The sequence below is a fragment of the Megalops cyprinoides genome, chromosome 19 (genome assembly GCF_013368585.1).
Source record: "Megalops cyprinoides isolate fMegCyp1 chromosome 19, fMegCyp1.pri, whole genome shotgun sequence".
NCBI lineage: Eukaryota > Metazoa > Chordata > Actinopteri > Elopiformes > Megalopidae > Megalops > Megalops cyprinoides.
In genome coordinates this window covers 22445151-22459052 of record NC_050601.1, presented here as the reverse complement: position 1 = coordinate 22459052, position 13902 = coordinate 22445151, and positions in this window count along the sequence as shown.

Sequence of the window (13902 nt, the reverse complement as noted above, 5' to 3'; positions counted from 1 at the left end):
ATTCATTTAGTCTGTCAAGTGAAGGATAAGTGCAGAGTAGGCTACATTTTACATTACATGAGCAAATCCCTTGGATTTTCCTTTTGTGAACCGTCTCAGATTCAATCCAAGATTCAACAGTTATTTGATTAAATAATTGGCGTGTATGGTCGGGTTTCTGCATATATGAATGATAATATTGCTCCTTCAGAATGGTTTAGAGATTAACCCTAATGATGAAGTGGACGGTTGATCCAAAAATATAGTGATTTTAATGAATAGCCGCAAAACTATACTGAAACTATAATTAATCAGATGTATTCCAAATGACATTTCCAGATATTTAAGCAGTATTTCTATCTGTCAAAGCGCGTGACAAGGTGCTGGCCAGGTATGTATCGTGGCCTTTCCTACAAAAAATATGTCTTGAGTATCCAGGCGTTTCGTGCAATATCCATACGCATTTATAAGAAAAATGTGTGGTACTGAAGAGATTGTTAATGTATTCTCCCCAGATGTGAAAGATCAAAGACAATACTACCGTATCGATTCCACTTTTGCCAGGCCAATAAACATCCTCTTCACCGTACGGACAGTAATACCCCAGCAATATGAATATATGAAACACTTACGACCCACTCCTCGTCGATACCGTGCTCAGTGGTTTAGCTTTAATGTGTCGAAAAAGTGAAAGACGCACTCCAGAGACGGTTGTGTTGATTTTCGTTTGATGTACCATCGATTCTTCCTTTGAAGGAGAAATTAATCAACCACGTAATGTCAGCATTGTTTTATTGTCAGCGCATTAATGAAGAAGAAATGTTTTAAGAAAGACTGCTCTCTGAAAATACGAACTCATCTTCTGGACAATTATCATTTACTGTAACATATTGTCCATTATTTAATTGGACGTTGTGTCTGGAGGAAATCCGCACGTTTTGAAGATCAAATCCCGCGGAGGGTTTGGTTGCACATAGGCCTACAGCATCGACCCTACACCAGGTAACTGGCCATTACAAGGCTGAATAATTGCTTAAAGGGTTGGCGCAAACAACCAAGTTGCGCTTTGAATTCTCACCCGAGATCAGTGTTTATGAACTTCATATGTCCAACACTTGTTCGAGGGCGAGCCATTTAGCATAATTTGTAGAATAAAAGGAAGAACGACCATGAACTGAGGCATTGTAGAAGTAATTTGCTTTATTACACGAACGTCTAAAGCGGTTTATGGAACAGCTAGGCAGAAATGGGGAGTAGTGGTGAGGAGTAGGACACACATCCCAAAGGTCTCTGAGTTGATTCCCAGGTCGGCCACTGCTGTTTGGTCAAGATACCTAACGGTAAATGTTCAGCTGGATAACGTGACATTGATACAATTTGTAAGAGCATCTATTAACCAAAAAGTAACGTATAGAGAGATGGTGGTCAAAGCACAACACAGCACAGTTTATAAATATTTCCACTGAAATGTTTCCTCCTATGAGCAGGCTACTTCGGTATTGCATTTTCACATGCTGGGCCAATTTTCTAATATACGCCAATCGTAAAAGTAATAAAATAATCTTCAAAAAGCTGTCATTCGAATATTTGTTATCCTTACTGTCTGTAATTATTCATCAAGATAAATTATTCAATAACATGTCTCATTAATAGCCGAGCTGCACCCTTGGGTCGCTCCTCTCTAATTTCAAGTGGAGTCTTACAGCAGACGAGCGTCACAGGGACTACTTGTTAGCACAGCGTGTCATCAAAGGCCGCCTGCGTCTGCTCTGCCGGGAGATGGTTGGTTGACACACGACTCGTCTGCAGATGCTTGAAGTTAACTGCCAGACGGGGCAGCTGCTTGAAACGCCGTTTCTGTCGTTTTTTTTTTTTTTTTACCAACTTTAAAATGAATTTGCGAAACTTTTAAGGATTCCACCGCGTCCCCCAGTGGTTTAGTAGTTTCACACATGGGATGCGGAACAAAACCTAGGGTTACCTATTTTTTAACGTCGGTCATAAACAGTGGTCTCTAAACACGGGCCTGCGTAGAATCATTTCATCCTATGTTTTTGTGTGAAGTGCAGGCGATATTAGTCAGCTGACTTTCAAGGAGTAAGCAATATGTTCAATGACATCGTCTTTGAAACAGGACAGGATACGTCTTTTAAAATTGCTACGAAACCTTTTGAGAGGAACAACAGAAGCTTTTATTACCCCAAGAGGAGAGTGATCCCTAACTGCTCCTAGCCTCATTCATTATCACCCCCAGTCTGATTGGCATAGGAATGCAATGGCTCTTTCATGCATTACCCTTCAAGGAACTTCAGCGCTGCCCTTAGTAAAATAATAATTATAAAGATGTGCATTCACTTGTACACCAGCATAAAGCATGCGGATCACGTTGTGTCTGTGGACATGAAAACTGCTATAAACTACATTGATAAGCATACATATGTTGCTTAAGCTTAGATATATTGTTTCATAATACATTGGTTGTTTTACAACTTGGCCAAAACCTCATACCGTACTACTGCCCCACTACCCACCCATCCTTTGTAATATGTTCCAAATTCATAGCATTGTACATTTTCTATGAACTGTCAAGACCCACTGACAAGCTGACTCTCAAAAAACATAGTTTCAGGTCACCAAAATAAATTAACTTCATAAATAAAGAAGTTAATAAAAAAGCCAGCTCTCTCTCCATTTCCTCTTCTTTGTATTATATTATTAGAACTCCCATAGCCTTGCACGAGAGCATTTCTCTGTGTATGCCACCTCCAGTGTGTCAGAAGAGAATCCCATTAAGGGCGCTTATTCTCAAAAAAAAATGTCTTATTCTCTGTCTTTTTCCACAGAAAGACGGGTTGGCAGTTGCTTGCTGCCTCATAAAACGTACTTTGACAGTTTTGCCAAAACCTCACACCTTGTAGTTAGGCGTGATTCTAAAGTGAGCTGACAGTGCCTGTCGTCCGCAGCTCCGCAGTTTGGCTCTGATTAATCATCTTGAGCTGGGAGTTGCTCTCCACAAAGGGCAACGAGTTTCTAAATGACGCTGTGGCTGGGTCTGCTGCCCTTGCTTTGATGCCTTGTCCCTGACTGTCTGAGGGTTGGAGTAACTCCCTCCTGCTTGAATGTGACCCTGAAGGGCCAGTATCCCACAATCCCCTACCAGAGCAGAGGACCTCAGCACCTGTTCAGAGTGGGAATAGTGCACCTGATAAGATTATGGATCACTCCCTAGAGAGGGGGTGATTCCCTTGTGAGTTTTAAGCCTCCAATCACAGTAGGAGTGACTCCCTGTGATTTTCAGCATCCAGTCAGAGTGGCCGTGACTCACCTATGAGGTTGAGTGTCCAATCGTATTGGGAGAGACTCCCCCTGTGAGTTTAAGTATCCAATCAGATGGGCAGTGACTCCCCTGTGAGACTGAACATCCAGTCAGAGGGTGTATTCACTCACTACACCTGGAGATGCCCTTCACACATCCCTCATCTGAAGTTAAAGGAGGCCTCGATCCCCTCCTTCAAGGGAAAACGGCCACAGCCACCTGCTTTTCCCCAGTCTCATTACTGTAAGAAAGCGGAGAAAAGAGGAGAGGCCACCGTCATCTGTAACCTGCGACCCATGGAAGGCTGCATTCGTCTTCCTGAGGGAGAGGCAGGTGGGGACTGTCACCGTTCTGGCTGTCACTTTGAGTAAGATCATGCTCCCGCTCCCTCCCAGGACCTCGCGCGTGCGCAGCCTCAAGAAGTGATGGCCGTGTCAGAGGCGAAACACAGCGCAGTAAAATAGCCTGATTGTCTGCCACAGGTGTGTGTCATGGCAGGCACAACAGTCATTTGCATTTCCCTGCAGCTCAAAGGGGCCACTGGTCATTTGGATGACCCAGGTTCTGCGTGCTTTCCTGCCCCCTAATGTATGTGTTTTCCTCCCTCTTGCCTTCTCTCACCTCCACATTAATGCTGCATTCCTCTCTTCTCTTATAAAATTACAAGGATTGCAACATAGACTTTATCTGCAAGTTTCAGATTTAGTTTATTGTGAAAACGACTCAAAGGCCAATTCTGAGGCCAGTTACAATTTTTACCAATTTTTTGTTTTATTGCAGGGAAACATGCAATCTTTACTTAAGAAATCTAGGAAAATTAGTATGTAATCTAAAAATAAAGGAAATTATTAATAAGGTGGTTTAAAAAAGAAGCCCACGAGACAATAATCTAGAAAAATAGTGTCATTTATGGCACAGGAGAGGCCTACTGCTATCAGTAGTTTTAGATTAAATTTTCAAAATAAAAATTAAAATTATGAATTTACTTACTTGTCCGACATGGGATCTGAACCCGAAACATCTCATTGTAGGCCCCAACCAATATGCCACACTGCCCAGGTCCACATGGTAAATAAAAATGTGTCTTTTATATCATACTTTTAACCACCTGGAGTAAGAGTAGCTTTCCAAGCCATCTCTGAATCTAAACTATGGAGGTTTTTGAACAGTAGTAAATGCCATGTTTACAGAGGCAGGCAAATACTACCTCAAAGGCAAAAAAATAAGCACCCATGGTGCTCTGATGCTCATCGATTTCCCTTTGAGCTGCATGCAGAGATGAAAAACAAAAACAAAATATGGGCCCAACATGGCTGACGTCACGTATCCTCACCCGCACTCAGCCTCAGCTGCTCTCTGACTGGCTAATACGCCACCTTGAGGTTTGTGAAGGTGTTTATCTGTCAGAGGCCGCGATTTGCCCTGTAGTGCAGGTATGAGAGACCTGTCGCTCCACAGACGGAGTTTTTACGGTACAGTATGCTCGGTCCTGCGCGGTGCAGAGGTGCTGTAAGTATGGACACAGAGTCATGTCGTGTCTCAGAATAGACTTGTAGCTGCCGGTGCAGTGCTGTGCCTCTCCTCATCCAATTATGCCCCTGCCTGCCAGCGCTCGGACTTCAGTGAGGCCGCGGTGGCATCCAGTCAGAATTTCACAGCGGGATTGCAGGGAAGATCAGAGCCTGGGGGCAACTGGGATGCCAGGGCAGCTCTTAACAGCTGGGGGTAGGGGGGGGAGGGGGTGGGGGGCAGGGGAGGTGGAGGGGTTGTGAGGAGAAGGAGGCAGGGCTTGATCAATCACCAGACCGGGGTGGCTGAGACAAGGCGCGCACACTGTAACCGGGTTAACCAATCCATTTCGTTTTGCCACCTTCTGTTTCACCGATTCATCCCGCGGCGGGAGGCCACATATCGATTTCATTCATCGCTTTGACGCGGGCAATGACGGAATCGGGAAAACACGCAGATTTCAACCTTCAGCAATCCTTGTTCTACAAGAGGGAGCTTGAGCCTACTGTTTTGTAAACTGAATGAATAAATCATATTTAGCCTGTCACTGGGGAAGCGTTTGGGTTTTTTTTTGCTTTCTTTTTGTTCTGTTAGGTCATGAATAAAAAAGGTGCCGTTGAAAAGGATGCGGTGAGAGCACAGTAAAGCTCATAAATTCTAGATGATCCATTTCAAGGGAAATGACTGAAAATATGTCCTTCCTCATTCATCAGTCTTTTAGGAAGGAAGGTTTTTGGAAAGTATTTCAGTGAGATTCTCTGCCAGTTTCAGCCCCTGAGAGAAATGGGTGCAAGTCTGAGATTCTTTCTGAGTGGAGTTTACCTTGACTCTGTTGTGCAAACCCTAACCCTAACTGTGACTGTGTGTGTGTGTGTGTGTGTGTGTGTGGGGGGGGGGGGGGGGGGGGGGTTGGATGTGCATGTGTGCTCGTGTGTGTGTGTGTGTAAATCTTGATCCTTTTGATTTTTAGCTTGATAGCTTTTGATTCTTTTGGATTTGTATAAGGAGCTTTCACTTGTTTCTATTCACATGCTTGCATTCTGTTTCATTCTTTTCACCAAATGTCCCTCGACTGCCTTTTTTTTTGGGTCAAGGAGTCATTTGCAAGTTTTCCCTCTGGAAAATGTACTCTTTCTAGCAATTTGTAATGTGCAACATAACAGTGCCCTTGTGCACTTCACAAATCATTCAAATCATTTTAATTGTAAAAGTATATGTGCCAATTCACTCTTTGCTTATAGGCTTATAGACTTATAAGTTCATAATACATTATTTTAGAAAAATAATGCATAAATTCAAGGATCATCCTGCTCTGTATTTATATTCACAACTGGTAAGTCTATCGGACAGTGAGGACAAAATGTAAAAAAAAAAAAACGTGACGATAAAAAATTAATGGAACTTCTCGATAAAGTGCTTTCACCAATAAGGTGAAAGAAGACTCGTTGAAAAAGCGATTCTCCAAGAATATGATCTTTCCACTTGACAGTCTATTACAAATGTGTAGAGGTTCAGCCGTTACAGCAATATAGGGCTATAATTCCATTCGCCCCGTTCCCGTCCTTCTCCTGTGCGGTCCCACGGTTTGCTGATCGAGTCAACCACACGCCACGAATTATTCATAATCAATAAATGTTGGATGGGCCGTCTTCTTATTTCACAGGAAGCGTCTGCGTCCCTCCGCCCTGTAGTATATTACTCATGCACTTCTCTTCAACGTGTCAATTCGTGTGAGGGCAGAGGCGATGCACTGCCTGTGGTCCCGTTGATTTATCTGCGAGAGTAGCTCATCTCTGTGTAAATCATCACTCCGAAGACGACATTAGCTCTGTCCTCGGGGGCCGAGCTCAGTACCGAGCCGGCCGAATTGAGGTGGAACGGGCTGTAGCCCGGCAGAGATAACCTTCGACACGGACAGCCGTTTGCTCATTTCTGCTCCCATCCTCGTCCGAGTGTTTTAAAAAAAGCTAAAGGTAATGACAGCTGTAAATCCCACCAGAGCCTCACAATATGCTTAAGTGGAAACCCTTTCTTGGATTTTTGTTCGTCCTTTGGCGATTAAAGGGAACGGAACGTTCTTATTCTGATCCTCAGTCCGTGATAAAAAAACAACCTGTTTCTGACTTCATGATGCAGTCCAATGGACAGTGATTAATACAATGGAGCAGACAGTGCTGCATGAGATGCTGCTATCCAAAGTGTGTGACTTGTACCACATGCAGCATTAAACAACATTATTTATTTATTTGTTTATTTAATTACCTGTTTATTTTTTTATCTATTTATTCATTTATTTATTCTCTTTTGCTGGCGGCGGATAGGTAGCTGAGTTAGAAACCAGAAGGTTGTTGGCTTGAATCTCAATCCTTAACCCCCACCTTTTCCCTGTCAGACATGAAGAAACGAAAAGACCTGCCCGCGGACTAATTTTCATGAGGGTAAAAAAAAAAACGGGGAAAGGAATGCGGTCCAAACAAACGCGCAAGCCATTTGTCAGCGCGCTCCGGACAGCGCTCTGAGAGGCGCAGTAAATCCGGAGCTCCTCCGCTGGCCAGGGAAACGAGGCAATTACAATACAGCCGGGGCGATTGATTATGGCAGTGGCAGTTTTTTTAAACGTCAGAAATAGGGGGGCTGATGGATCGAAGGCAGCCGGGGGACTGAAGTCGCGTCACGGCGCCGTTTCTCTTCGCTTGTCTTCATCGCTGCCACGAGTGGTGTAGCTGTGTATTTGACTCGCACGCAGCAGCTGGTCACAATTCCGGGTTGTTCTTTCAAATAAAAATGCAGCCCCTTTTTATCTTTAACACAATATCGTTAATAACCTTACCTCAGTTGTAATTATTTTATTTTTTATTTTTATTTTTTTTGTGCGAGGTATTTAAAGCGAGCGTTTAGATTTATTAATATTTAACTTGGGCCTTAGATTAGATTAACTAATGGGCACTGTCTTTAACTTTTTATTTTGCTTCCTAGGCAACGTGAGCTAGATGGTCGTTGATGTTAAAACAAATTTGCGCAATTGAAATAATCACACACAGGGGACTGCATTTGATCTAACACCGTGGCACCGCTTCCTTAACTCTGAATTTAAGAAACCATTAGTGTCCCATTTCACAGTTGTTTCGGTGACATAACAAAGCGCTCAGGTTTTTTAAGAATCAATTGAAACTGAAATATTAAATAGAAATTTAGCCTGGTCAGACTGCCTGATGATTCTAAACAGTCCGTATGCAATTGGCTATTCTGTTTGGCCTGGAAGCAGTTCGTGTTATTAAAGCACGTGTGGATTGTAAGCATTGTTTATGCAAACAATGAACACTTATGAAACGATAAACACTGAAAAGTGACAGATTTCACTCTCTGAGCATTTCAGAGGGGTAGATTTGTCAGCGGCACCATCAGGATATGAGGCTGTGTGTTGTTTGCATTACTGTCAGTCATATTTAGACATTTTTGCAGATCGTGTAGTTGTATTTTGTATAACACCCCAGCTGTGGGCTTGTAATCTGACACTTCCCTTTGTGTCTGGAGGCAGGTTGCTATTTTGTTACCCTTTTACGGCACTTTTGAGTGACATTACAGGGGGCGCATTACTCAAAAGGAGTTAGTCATTTTTAAAAAAGGAAATAAAGGAATGACTTTGAAGGATGCTTCTGAAGAGATGGTGATCCCTGATTTAATCCCATATTTTACTTTGTAATGAATGTCTGAGATTCAAACTCAAATCCCACCAAGGAATAATAGATTGACTTTTTTTTTCTCGCTTCCTCCTACAGTTCAGTGGCCCGGGAGGAGGTCGTACCATAAACGCTCTCACCACTTGCTTCAAAAAAATGTTTTATTCATTCTTTGTCATTTGGAAAATTGTTTCCCTTCTCAATCTCCCAACTACAGTGCTTCAGGAAGACATTACTTTAATTTTCATAGAAATTAGGGACATTTAATCTCCTTTGCATCTCAGATAGACTGCTGAAATCATAGCTGTCACCTTGGTATGTCGGAGTCATGGATGTGTGGTCACCTTTTGTGGGATCACCTGACTTGCTTCAACTGAACCCTGAGTCTCACTTTCAAAATATAACCGCATCTGATGGGAAAAGACAGCCTGTATAGCAGTATAGAAGACACTGCTTTACATAAATCAGACAGAGCATCTTGTGATTTAACATCACTTGTCCACGCAATATACACCTCTGACAGTTGCTTTTTTGTTCTCTTCTCAGGCCAATCAGAAACAATGCTAATCTTTATCACCTTATCATATTTTGTGAGTTCAGTGGTAAGAAATCACTAATAGCCTCAAAATGGAAATTATGTGAACACTTTAATATGACAGTGTAACTGGTATGGTATGTTACTGGAATGTTGCATCTTTCCTCTGATGATTCAATGGCACGCAAGTACATGCACACGCGTGCACGCACACACACACACACACACACAGGATAGCATTTATTATTATTATTGGCATAACCTTTAGTGTACTGATTGCCTCTCATTACAGCCATTTGTCAAGCCTGCCTTGTTTCAGCCTTACTTATGCTGAAATGACTACCATTTACTTTACTGAGATAAATTTGCATGGATCACCACCTAGTGCAGAGAGCTGTGCCACGAGTTAACCATGCCTCATGCAATCTGAAACGCCTGCTGCATACTGATTGAGCCGGTGAGTCACCTGCTGCTTTTGATTGCTCAGTCTTTGTGCATACCTTATCTCACTTGACACCTCGGTCGTCACCAAGCACGCATTCAGGCTTGAGAATGGCTGGCAAGTGAGGCCAATGTGCTGTGGCAAGGCCGCTGGTCCCGTATGAAGTGTCTTGTTTGGACGGCGGTGGTGTCGCAAATGGCACACACCCAGACATCGAAAAGCCGGGCTCAAAGCTCACGTTTCAGACTCGCAAAACTTTTCACCGCCTGTAAAAAGGGCTCACCAGCGAGACGGGGGGGATCAATATCTAATCTTTAATGTGTCTCGGTATAAACCTGCACGGCGACGTTTTGTTGACAATAGATATTTCACCGCGGAGCCTTTGTCCCACTTGGTACAAATGACATCCAAAAAAAGCACAATGTAGCTGAAAGCTGCATTGATTTAGAATAAACATCTTGTGACTGTGAGTGGTGGTCATGGGACTCCGGGGAGAAGAGGCAGCGCTACAGAGGGGTGTTGGAGAGGCTTGGAACAGCAGGCGCAACAAAAGAGCAGACAGCGGGTCGGCCGAGAGATCGGATGGCTCACAAGCAGTTTGGGGACCGTCTCTCCCACTCAAAAGGCCACTTCAGTGCTGCTAGGCAAAAACAGACCCAGGGCTAGATTTCAGCAGGCTAGATGTGCAGAGCTTTTTCAAAAAAAAGAGTAAAATTTGAAAATTAATCTCAAAGGCAGATTTGCAAGGCCTGTGTAATTAGCATGTGGCTGATAGGGACAAATAAACTTTTTCCACGGTTCTTTGTTGATGTTGTAGATAACACGCATACATAAACATGCAGTGCCAACAACAATAACAGAATAACCATAATAAATGCTTCCAGCTGTCATTCGGATGCGTTTTGGCAGAATGTCTCCTCGTTTTGTGGATTGCCTTCAGGGAAGGTTTCTTACTTGTAACTGGCATATTCACAGAGGTGGTGTTGAATGGTATTTTTCAACATTGTGTTCTGAAGATGGGCAGCAGTGTAGCATAGTGGTTAAGGAGCAGGACTCTTTGCCTCAGTAAATATCCATTTGTATAAATGGATAGTGTTGTGAGAACTCTGTAACCGATGTAAGTCGCTCTGGATAAGAGCATCTGCTAAATGCCACCAATATAATGTAATGTAATGAAGATGCTAGCTCAGTTGTTGGTGCACAATCATTGGTGCACAAGTGTACGTTGAAGGATCAAACAAAGATTCAGGATGGGAATGTTCAGGCAATCCCTATGCAATTAGCAAACAGACCCCATCCACAAGTATGAACATGGCACTTACTTCTTTTTCATGTCATCCCTCCTCTACCCTACCTTTCTTGCTGTTCATGATGGCCAGATGGGAGGGGGGGCAGGGTGCTGGTGTGACCCCTTTGATGGACTTCAAGTGAGATATAAATTCAGCTATAGCTACATCAATTGCCATACCCACATCAATCGCGCCCTCCACTCTTGGATTGTATGGAAAGCCGTATCTACTTAATATATGCTATAACATACAGTCTCATTCTTATAAATGCAAAATATCAGTGATGATCCTTTACAGAGTTTCATAATTGGTGCCTGAATAGCCAGTTACAAACAAGTACTCCATTTTGAAGCTGCACCAAAATCAGCTTCACGTTGTGCATGCAGGTAAATTCCCATATACATTACATACTTTGATTTATACAAGCCTGAAGCATACAATGACGGTTTGCTTCCATTTATATGCTTAAGCAAAATGTGTTTTTTAAACCACATGCATCTTTGAAGGGGTTGCGTGAGAGACTCCTTATTAGGCTTATTTCAGGGTTTAGATTTCTGCACAGAGTAAAAATATTCCCTGTTAAATTGTCTTGCATTATTATAAGTCCACATCTGTTCAGACTCAGTGTAATCAAGATGTATTTTCAGTAGCTTTTATTACTTTGTGCCAATGTTCCCCTTAAGAACAGATCTCCTTGAAAAAAATGTAATACAAGCAAAATGAGAGTTGTGTGGTGTGTAGCTATTTTTTTGTGATGAAAGACTTTACTTTAACTTAAACTTAAACTTTAACTTTAATGTGTCCTAACATCACAAAAGCCTGGCTGAGTTACCTTAGTCTTGTAGAGCAGCAATACTTAGCCCCCCTCACACCACCTTACACACACACACACCCGATCCCTTCTTGTAACGTTATAAAATTGTCCAGTGATCAATAGTGATATTGTCATGCTGTGAGCTGTTTGGAACAGAACAGAATAAAACTAATTTTACTGTCCCTGAAAGGAAACTTATCCTAGGCATACAAGTTTAAGCTATTTGCATACTTCACTTCAAGCAGTTCACAACAGTCATTGTTATTACTGAAAAATATTGTGGAATTATGTGGAATTATGTTAATTATTAAAAGCAGAAACCTGATTGCTACACGTTAAATGTTTTCAAAGGTTTTTTGTGACACACAAAAATGAATTAAGAAAGCTTTCACTTAAGAAGCTGTCGGGTCCCCAGCTCAGCTCTCTCCCATCTCTGAGGTCATGCACCTCGTTCCCAATCCCTGTTGAAACAGAGCCCTCGCTCTGTCGACAGGTAGTGTAACTAACCCGACGCCACATAATTCAATATAAACAGCCTAGCGAGCCGGGATAGCTCCGGCATAGCTGCCTTTTTCATTATCTCTGAGATAGACCTGACTGGTGCGATAACTCCAGCCCACCATATTGATTGAAATCCCCGCACAGATAAAAACAGGGAGCACTTTTACGATGTCCCTGAGATGGCCAGAGAGTGTGGAAAATTCAGAAAGCCTCGTATATTTTGCGATCTCTAGTGACAATGACAATACGAGATGGCTCCCAAGAGATTGGAGAACATTTTTCTAAACGCACATACACACGCGCACGCGTGCACACACACACACACACACACACACACACACACACACACTCACACTCACACTCACACACACACACAAAAACACATGTAGGTTTTAATGTCAGTTTATTACTCTACAGCAGAAGGACGGGAAACAGGAAATAACCTCCTGGGGAAATAACTGTCCAGGTAAATAACTATCCAAGTAAATAACAGGAACTGTTTGATTAGGCCATAATTTTATTTCTTGTTTACACTTGGTAGAGTGCTCTTCACAGGTATGAGTCTTTCACGCACCGTATGGTTATATTTTTATAAAGATGAACAGAGTGAATTTTTGTGAAAGAGGCATAAGACTGAGAATTTTATGTATTATGTCCAATTTTCACCTGAACCAGACTGAAAGCAGAGTAGACAGGACTAATAGGTTTGACCCTGAAAACAACAGGTCACAAAGACTTACAAAAGGTAGACCAAAGGTAGACTTTTAAACCTAGCTTTGTTCTGATTCCCAGAATGCACCTCGTCATGACTTCGACTAATTTGCAGTCATTCAACACATAAAGACGGAACAGCACAAATACAAAAGCAATATTAGAGCCAGAGTTCAAACAGGGTTGCTATTGATTTTCAGTGACATGCGTTGGGGTTGCAGATGCTGAAACATGTCAGCCTGCTGAAACATGACTGGCTTCAGCACCGCGCAACTGATTCAGTTGAAATTCTGTGCAAAACACAGAATCTCGAAATGAACAACCCAGCACAGCCACAAAAGCCACCGAAGTCACCTAGCGTTGGAGTGAAAGACGGAGCTGGTCCTCTTTCAGGAAATGCCAGGTTCTGATTGGTCCAGATGACTCTGTGAAGCTGTGAAGTTCTGTTGCGCAGATGCGATTAAACCGTCTGGCACCGGCGAGTCTCAACAAAAGCACGGACCTTGCGCTGGTGGGTTAGAAAGATGAGGTTCGGTCTACAGTCTGCATTTTGTTTATTTATTTATTTCTTCTTTTTTCTTTAACTCCTTTTTTCTGTAACATTGAAATATTGAATCTGTCTGTGAGGAAGCAGGGGACGCTTCCTTTGTCGAATATAATGTCATTGGTATGGTATAAAGTTGCACTTTTTTCAATTCAAAATATACCGTTTTACTCATAAATTGATCCGTTGGTTAAGTTTTTTTAGTTGTTTGTAATTTTTGGCAGACACTTGCGGTGACATGCGTCAGGTCATCTGGTGCATGTGTAAATCCGCCATCAGAGTATTACATGTAACGCGTGGTTTCATCAGACAAACAGGATGGGACAAGAAGAGCAGGGCGAAAAAAAGTGGACCGAAATGTGTGAAATGGTGTGACAAGAGAACGGGTTTCCCGGCGCCAAGCTTAATTGTGTGAGAATTGAACCTTGGGCTCCCACTCTGCTGCACGACATGAGGTTAAGTCTCCTCATGGACATGGTGGGCTACACTGTTGAATATGTTCATTTTGCAGGACCCAAAAATAACAGTACATCAATGTCCACGTAACATTCATCGCTGGTAAAGCTAGTGTGGTTTACCCCC